The sequence below is a fragment of the Pan paniscus genome, chromosome 22 (genome assembly GCF_029289425.2).
Source record: "Pan paniscus chromosome 22, NHGRI_mPanPan1-v2.0_pri, whole genome shotgun sequence".
NCBI classification, from domain to species: Eukaryota; Metazoa; Chordata; class Mammalia; order Primates; family Hominidae; genus Pan; species Pan paniscus.
In genome coordinates, this window is record NC_073271.2 from 26,432,269 (window position 1) to 26,440,467 (window position 8,199).

The 8,199-nt window shown below is 40.1% G+C and overlaps 1 pseudogene; it reads right to left on the minus strand.

The window, feature by feature from the left end:
* Positions 1-2,377: 2,377 nt before the first annotated feature.
* Positions 2,378-6,570, minus strand: LOC100973390 (large ribosomal subunit protein uL2-like; annotated as a pseudogene).
* Positions 6,571-8,199: the final 1,629 nt, after the last annotated feature.

An 8,199-nucleotide genomic window follows, 5' to 3' on the forward strand; every position in this document is an offset into this window, starting at 1 on the left:
CATGGACACAAAGGGAACAATAGACACTGGAGCCTACTTGAGGGTGGAGGGTGGGAGGAGGGAGAGAAGCAGAAAAAATAACTGTTGGGTACTAGGCTTAGTAACTGGAAGATGAGATAATCTGTACAACAAACTCCCAAGACATGAGTTCACCTGTATAACAAACCTGTGCACATACTCCTGAACCAAAAATAAAGCTTTTCTAAAAAAAGAAAGCAAAGAGCAGACCCAAATAATATTTGCAATTCCTGAAGACTTATGTGCAAAATAGATCAATTAACAGATATATGCTGAATGAATTAACAAACCCAAAGAAAAGTTTTCTGTGTTTTTTGTTTTTCACAAAAGACCCTGTGTCTGTCTGATAATATATTTGAGGGAAGATTCGCGTTTTGGAGGCCTTCATATTACAGAAAGTCAACGCTTACATGTATTATTTTTATGTCTATAAAAATAACGACTGAGCCAACATGAGAATCATAATAGTGTTTCCTTATTATCTTCTGTGACCAGTTTCAGTGCCCTTAAGGAGGGGCGATATGAAAATATATTATCAGTTATTATGTGCCTTTGTCTTGTTTACCTCGCAACCTTCTTGCAAACTTCTGATAAAATATATGTGTGCAATAAATATTTGTTCATTGAGAAAGAAAGGCTATGGAAAAAAAGAGCAGGGAGAGATAAAAGTAAGGCTTTGAGTTATCAAAATGAAGTTTTCTAAAGCAAATTTTTTTGTTTCTGAATTCTGGAAATACAGAAGAAAACAGACAAATGAACAAGCAAACAATGAATAATTTCTAAAGTTCTCCAGTCTTGGGTTCTACCTGAGTATTATTTGTCCCATACAGAAAATCTCACTTTCCCTTCTTTCCCTCTAATGCCCACCTACTTCTTCCAAATCAAGTTAGTCTTTTTTAATCATGCTAAGACACCACCATGAATAACTTACGGTTGTTTTATAGAATTATTTATTGGCTTTCAAGAAGATGATTCTACCTTATTAACTGCTAGGTTCTGCACCGAAAAAATGAGAGTCTGTAGTCTCTTTAAAAGGCAACTAATTTAACAAGGAAAGATTCACCAATCTCTTTCCTGTCATTTTCCAGAAAAAAAAGTTTTGAATAATTTATTACCAGTTTCCTATTAGTAAATCAACACACAGCATAAATAAATGATTCCTTGTAGCTGGGGTTGTCCTTGTCATTAGAAATAGATAACCAGGGCCTTTTATGCTTGATGATAAGTGTTTTTCCAAATATTTTGATTAAAAAAAAATTTTTTTTTTTTTAGATGAAGTTTCGCTCTTGTTGTCCAGGCTGGAGTGCAATGGTGTGATCTCCACTCACTGCAACCTCCGCCTCCTGGGTTCAAGTGATTCTCCTGCCTCAGCCTCCCAAGTAGCTGGGATTACAGGCATGTGCCACTATACCCCGCTAATTTCGTATTTTTGGTAGAGATGGGGTTTCACCATGATGGCCAGGCTGGTCTCAAACTCCTGACCTCAGGTGATCCACCCGCCTCTGCTTCCCAAAGTGCTGGAATTACAGGTATGAGCCACCACGCCCAGCCTTGATTAACTTCTTAAATAAAATCAAGTGTTTACTCACTTTACTCTCCCATGGATTCGGAACACTGGCAGGTGGCTAAAAGTATTGTTAGAAATTAATTGATCCCAGGCCAGGAGGGGTGGCTCTCGCCTGTACTTCCAGAACTTTGGGAGGCCAAGGCAGGCAGGATCACTTGAAGTCAGGAGTTCAAGACCAGCCTGGCCAACATGGTGAAACCTCGTATCTACCAAAAATACAAAAATTAGCTGGGTGTGGTGCCAGGTGCCTGTTATCCCACCTACTCTGGAGCTCGAAGCAGAAGAATTGCTTGAACCCAGGAGGTGGAGACTGCAGTCAGCTGAGATGGCACCACTGCACTCCAACCTGGATGACAGTGAGACTCCATCTCAAAAAACAAAAAGAAATTAATTGATCCCAGAAATCTCATCTAATATCCACAATGGAAGTTTAGGGTAGTCAAGATATAGGCCACACTTTTAGATGTCAGATATTGAATCAGCTATGTCAATGTAGACATGATCCGCTCTATGGTAAGACATGTTGTATGCTGCTTGCTATGCCTACTGTAGGTGCTTAGTAAAGATAGGGGGATGGAAATGTAAATACATGTATAAATTCAATCTTGGATTGCAGGTTTCTCCTCAGGAAAAAAATACAAAAGTGACAGTTTTTCATGATTTAGCACTGATTAACATGATTCACAGCTTCTTTCTTCTCTCTCTCTCTCTCTTTTTCTTGGTGGCATAAGGACAAACTTTATTGAGAACAGCACTAGTTCTCTTTCTCCTGCCCGGTCTTGGTTCCCTAGACTATCCAGTCTGGCGGGCAGCAATGAGACCCACTTTGGCCAGCAGAGGCATCTCTGCGGATGGTGGAGGGCTTGCCGATGTGCTGGTGGCTGCCACCTCCCTCCGAAATGATGCTTCACAGGGTTCATGTTCACACCCCACCCCGTACTTGTGGCCAGCAGTTCCTCTTTGCCTTATATCTGTGGTATGGCCAGCCAGCCTTCAGGATGGGTTTGTCAATTTGGCCACCTCCAGCCACCACACCAACCACAGCTCTGTTGGCTGAGGAGGTAACCTTCTTGGAGCCAGAGGGTAGCTTTACACAGCTCTACTTGGTCTCAGGATTGTGGGAGGTAACTGTGGCATAGTTCCCTGATGCCTAGATCAGCTTGCCATGGTCTCTAGGCTTCTCCTCCAAGTAGCACATGATTGTACCTCTCAGGCATGGTACCCACAGGGAGAACATTGCCAATGTTGAGCTGGGCAACATTTTACTATTTCATATTAAAATGAGGTTTAATATTTTATAATAATGGTGCTAGAATTTCAATTCATAATTTGAAAATGTAACAAGCATTTTTTTAAAGACTCTGTCTCTCAAGCCCTCCACAAAATGTGACCTCTTCCCACAATCAATTGAGACTAGCAGTGGCAAACCCCTCTCTTGCTGAATTTGATTGATCCACCTTCCATCCTGATTTCCGTGGAGACCCTGGGCTGGTGCTGATGGAGCATTTTTTGTCATGGGGGAGGAAATGATCCCTTCAGAACGTTTAGCAATGAAAGCAGTGCAAAAATAAATCGGCGTCCCTGACCTTTCTCTCTCCCTATTTTTGGCACCAAACCTTTTACTCCAAGTTGTCATTTTTCTACCCATGCTCAGAATCACCTTCTTATTCTCCAGGTGTTCCTAAAACTTCTCCATAAATTTCTCAGTGGCATCTCCATTTCTTTCTATTTCCAGTTATGTCCCCATGGCTGGCTTTGAGACCGTTAGTATCACGTATTAATTATTCATCTTCTGTCATCTTCCTACCTTACATTCCACTACTGGTAGTAATTTAGCTAATTATTTTTTGTATTTTCAGTAAAAGCCTTCTTAAATGAAAATCCTTAAACATGTATTCTGTGAAAAGGTTCACACCATTATCTATAATAATAATACAGATTGAGTATCCTTAATCTGAAAATCCAAAATTCAAAATGTTTCAAAATCCAAAACTTTTTTGAAAAATTTTATTTTATTTTAGGTCCTGGGATACTTGGGCAGAATGTGCAGGTTTCTTACATAGATAAACGTGTGCCATGGTGGTTTGCTGCACCTATCCCAAAACTTTTTCAGCAGTGACATAATATTAGAAGGAAATGCTCCTTGGAACATTTTAGATTTGGGATTGTCAAATTTGGGATGCTGAACCATTGTAATGCAAATATTCCATGATCTGAACAAATCTGAACTCCAGAATGCCTTTGGTCCCAAGCACTTTGGATGAGGGATACTCAATCTGTAATAACAGTAGCTGTGGTAATAGCTATCTTTCACTAAGTAGCTACATTATTCCTGGTACATTTCTAAGCTCTTTAAAACATATGTATTGTCTCATTTAGCCCTTACCATCACTTGACGGAGTTTTATTGCAATCCCAATTTTACAGACGAGGAAACTGACATGGAGAGTCTAAAAGTAGCATCTCAGGCCACATGCTTGTAGGCCTACAATTCAAACTCAGGCTCTTCTGCCTGGAGACTTTATGCTTTACTGTTCTATACCACTCCTAGATGTGGGAGAGCTGACCCACAAGGTTTACATATTCTAAATTTTAGCAACTGATGTCAAATTGACCTTAAAATGGACGCTATAAATTTAACTCCCATTATAGTTAGTAATAGTTATAGTTAGTAAGCATGAATAAGACCTGCTATTTGATAGCAAAACAGGTGACAGTAGTCAATAATAATTTAATCATATATTTTAAAATAACTAAAAGAGTATAATAAGATTGCGTGTAAAGGGATGGATATCCTATTCTCCATGATGTGGTTATTATGAATTGCATGCCTGTATCAAAACATTTCATGTTCCCAATAAATATATATACCATGTAGCTACAAAAATTAAAAATTAAAATTAAAAAAATAAAAATAAATTTAACTCCCAGAAATATTGAACAATAGTGGTGCTTTCAGTCTTTTATTTTTATCTACCTACCAGATCAGCAAAACCAAAATCTCAGGTCTTAAAATGTGTATTCCTGGGTGTTGAAGGCCGAACGAATGAGGGTCATGATCAAGTCAGTATACCACTGAAGGCCATATGAGTAAACAGCAAACTGTTTCTCATGAAAGCAGGATGTTGGCAAACTGACAAACTGGGTCTGCCGCCCAGAAGGAATGCTGAGGCCTGTCACGACCCAGGCACAAGTGTTTCTTGTGATTAGGCACATCTGAAGCCTGTTAGCAATAAAGTGAACCTGTGATCAATTAAGCAACTGACCAACTGTTACCTCCTCCTCCCTGCTCTTTCTACTCAATAAATACGAAGGGCTGTAGAAGCTCAGCACGGCTGCCTTTGCTCATTAGGAGCAGGGAGACCTTTTCTTCTTCCCCTGGCCCCTTCCTTTAAAATAGTTTCTTTTGTCTGAAGCTTTCATTTCTATGTTCTTCCTCCTTCGTTCAGTCTCCTAATGACAGTCTCAAGTAGTAACAGTAGTAACTGCCGTAGTGACAGTCTCAAGTATTAACTGTGGAAGTCTGCCACACCTGGGGGCAAATTTTAGCCATAAAAATATACTGTATTCTTCAGTGCATTAGTCTGAATTGTTGAATGTTGGAAGTGAAAGAATACAGAGAGGTACTATAGCCTTCTATTTTACGATGGTAAAACCTGAGTATCTGAGGGTTAATATGACGTCCATAAGTTTCCACATAGAAATACAAGGTTTGGGGAGAGCTCAGATGTTTTCTATCTTTTAAAATGCTATTTCTGCTCATCAGCACTGCCTCCTATAACCACTTCTTTAGAAATTACACTTCAGTAAAGGATTTCATGTTGATTATTTGATAGATGTGCCAAAATACTGTGCTGGACATTGAATGCTCACGCTAGAGGTCAAAGAAGGCACCTAGGAAGGCAGGATGTAGGATGATAAGTCCTCTTTTCTAACATCTTGTACAATTCTCATGAAAAATAAAATACTAAGAGAATAGAAAATGAAGGAAAACCCTATACGTAGAATCAGCCCGTACGTTTCTGGCTACCCACCAAGCATACTTATTTTAGCATTCGTTTATGACACAGACTTTGTGATTACAAAAGCAGCCATAGATTATCCAAACCACTAATGTGAAGATGAGTAACAGAATTGTGAAATTGGAATGCATCCCAGAATTAATTTTAGATAAAGGCCTATCATGCCATATGACAGACAAGTGATTGAGGTCTAGAGACGCTAAATTACTTGTCCAAAGTAACACTGCTAGTTAGTATCGAAACCAGAATTTGAATTTACATTTTCTAAACATATACATTTCCATAAAAGTAAGAATCGATCTACTCAACTTGTTCAACAAATGACTATTAAGGGATTATTAATTGCCAGACAATAATCTAGCCATTGACAATTTGATGGCAAGACAGATATCTTTACTATTTCCCTGGCATTTATCACCAGTGGGGTTAGAGAATGTGGAGAATGACTCCCCCACCTCCAAGTCTCAGCTCTCAGTGTTGACGTCCATGTGGTGGGAACACCACTAGGAAAAAGTTTCTGACCTCCCTCTGTCCATTAGGCAGGTAAAGGGAGGTTTTCTCGTCTGATCAATGGGCTTGGATATGGAATTAGGCATGCTTAATCAGCACCTCCTTTCCTTCCTATCAGGTAGCTTCTATTCTGCTCCACTTCTCTCCTAAGCGTGATTAGGACTCCAGTGGTCTAGCACCGTCTGTCTCTAGGTGAATGTCTTAGCCCATTTGGGCTGCTATAACAGAAGTACCATAAATTGAGTGGGTTATCAATAACAGAAGTGTATTTCTTATAGTTCTGGAGTCTGGAAAACAACCAAGGCACTGGCAGACCCAGTATCTGATGAGGGCCAGCTTCCTGGTTGAAGACTGCCAACTTCTTTGTATCTTCACACGGTGGAAGGGGCAGGGCAGTTCTCTCTGATTGTTTTATAAGAGCATCAATCCCGTTCATAGACGGCTTCTCCCTCATGACCTAATTATCATCTCCTAAATGCTCTATCTCCTAATACCATCAAGTTGGGGGTTAGGATTTCAACATATGAATTTTGGAGAGAACATAAATATCCAGGCCATAGAAACAGCTCAATCTATTTAATTCTGGAATTAATATCAGGAACACCTCTTACCTTTATATAGAGTCACCTATCTCTGTGAGAAGTAATTTCAGTAGTAAAAACAGCAGTTTACTCTTATTTGCTGACTCTTTTATTCTATTTTTCATTTGGTTCAAAAATTGCTGAGGGAAAGGAGTGTTACATTTGGGATCGCCATCAAACCTAACACAAAATTTCAGATCAATTTTTATGTAGCAAAAGTCAAAGGCCCTATAGAAACATGCAAGAGTAGTTTAGAAGATATGAAGGCTGTACTACCTAATTTTAGGTCATGTAATTCTGATTTGCTATCTATATTTTATTTGTGTATTAGTTTGCTTTTTTTTTTTTTTTTTTTTTTTTTTTGAGGTGGAGTTTTGTTCTTGTTTCCCAGGCTGGAGTGCAGTGGCATGATCTTGGCTCACTGCAACCTTTGCCTCCCAGGTTCAAGCGATTCTTCTGCCTCAGCCTCCCGAGTACCTGAGATTACAGGCACCCGCCACCAGGCCTGGCTAATTTTTTGTATTTTCAGTAGAGTCAGGGTTTCATCATGTTGGCCAGTCTGGTCTCGAAATCCTTACCTCAGGTGATCCACCCACCTCAGCTTCCCAAAGTGCTGGGATTACAGGCGTGAGCCACTGTGCCGGGCCTAGTTTGCTTTTAATAATGGGCCCGTCTTGCTTTTGAAATAGGCGTCTTTTATACTGAAATGATATTATAATTCACAAGAGAGAGATTCATTACAATGTGTGCCTATTATAAACCTCACCCAAGAGTTTCTTTGCTCACATAGGTATAGGATAGTGACTCATACCACGGACCTTTGGGCATAATTAAAGCAAAAACCTAAAATATTTTCTTCTTTAAGAAAAAAACCAGTCTTCTGGGCAACTACGTATTAAACGCACTTATGATTTGTATAGATGTAGCCTAAAATGACAAGTATATAGCATAAACTCTTAGAGTTAGCTCAGAAGAACAAAGGCGGTCTGTGATGGTTATGAAGGTATGGTCTGTTTTAAACATTACTTGTTATGTTCTGTCAACAGGGGGCACTAGAGAGTAACAGGCAGGAGGAGAAAGGAACTGTTCCTTCTCTGCCTTTCTGTTTCTGTAATGTCACTTTGGCAATGGCAGTTGGTTCCAGTTCCCCCCTCCCACCTTCTGATTTGAAGAACTAGTCCCATTGAATTCCCACCAGAGACCAGCACACCCCAACAGCAGTGCCCCCTCCATAGAGGTCTGGCTCACCATTCCACAGCGTCCCCCTGTTCCACCATCTGAACTGTGCCTCTCTTCAGAGATCAGTCTCACTCCCCTAGCACTTATTGGAGTCTAGCAACCCTGACTTCTTCCCTTTGTCCCGGATCTCACGGGTGAGGCTGCTTCCTGCAATTACTATCCCCATCATCTTGGCATTTCCAGTCCTCTAATACTTGCCTAACCAATTCTCTATATTATATTGCCCTGGTTTCTGTTTTCCTGCGTGGACTCTGAGCAGTTGC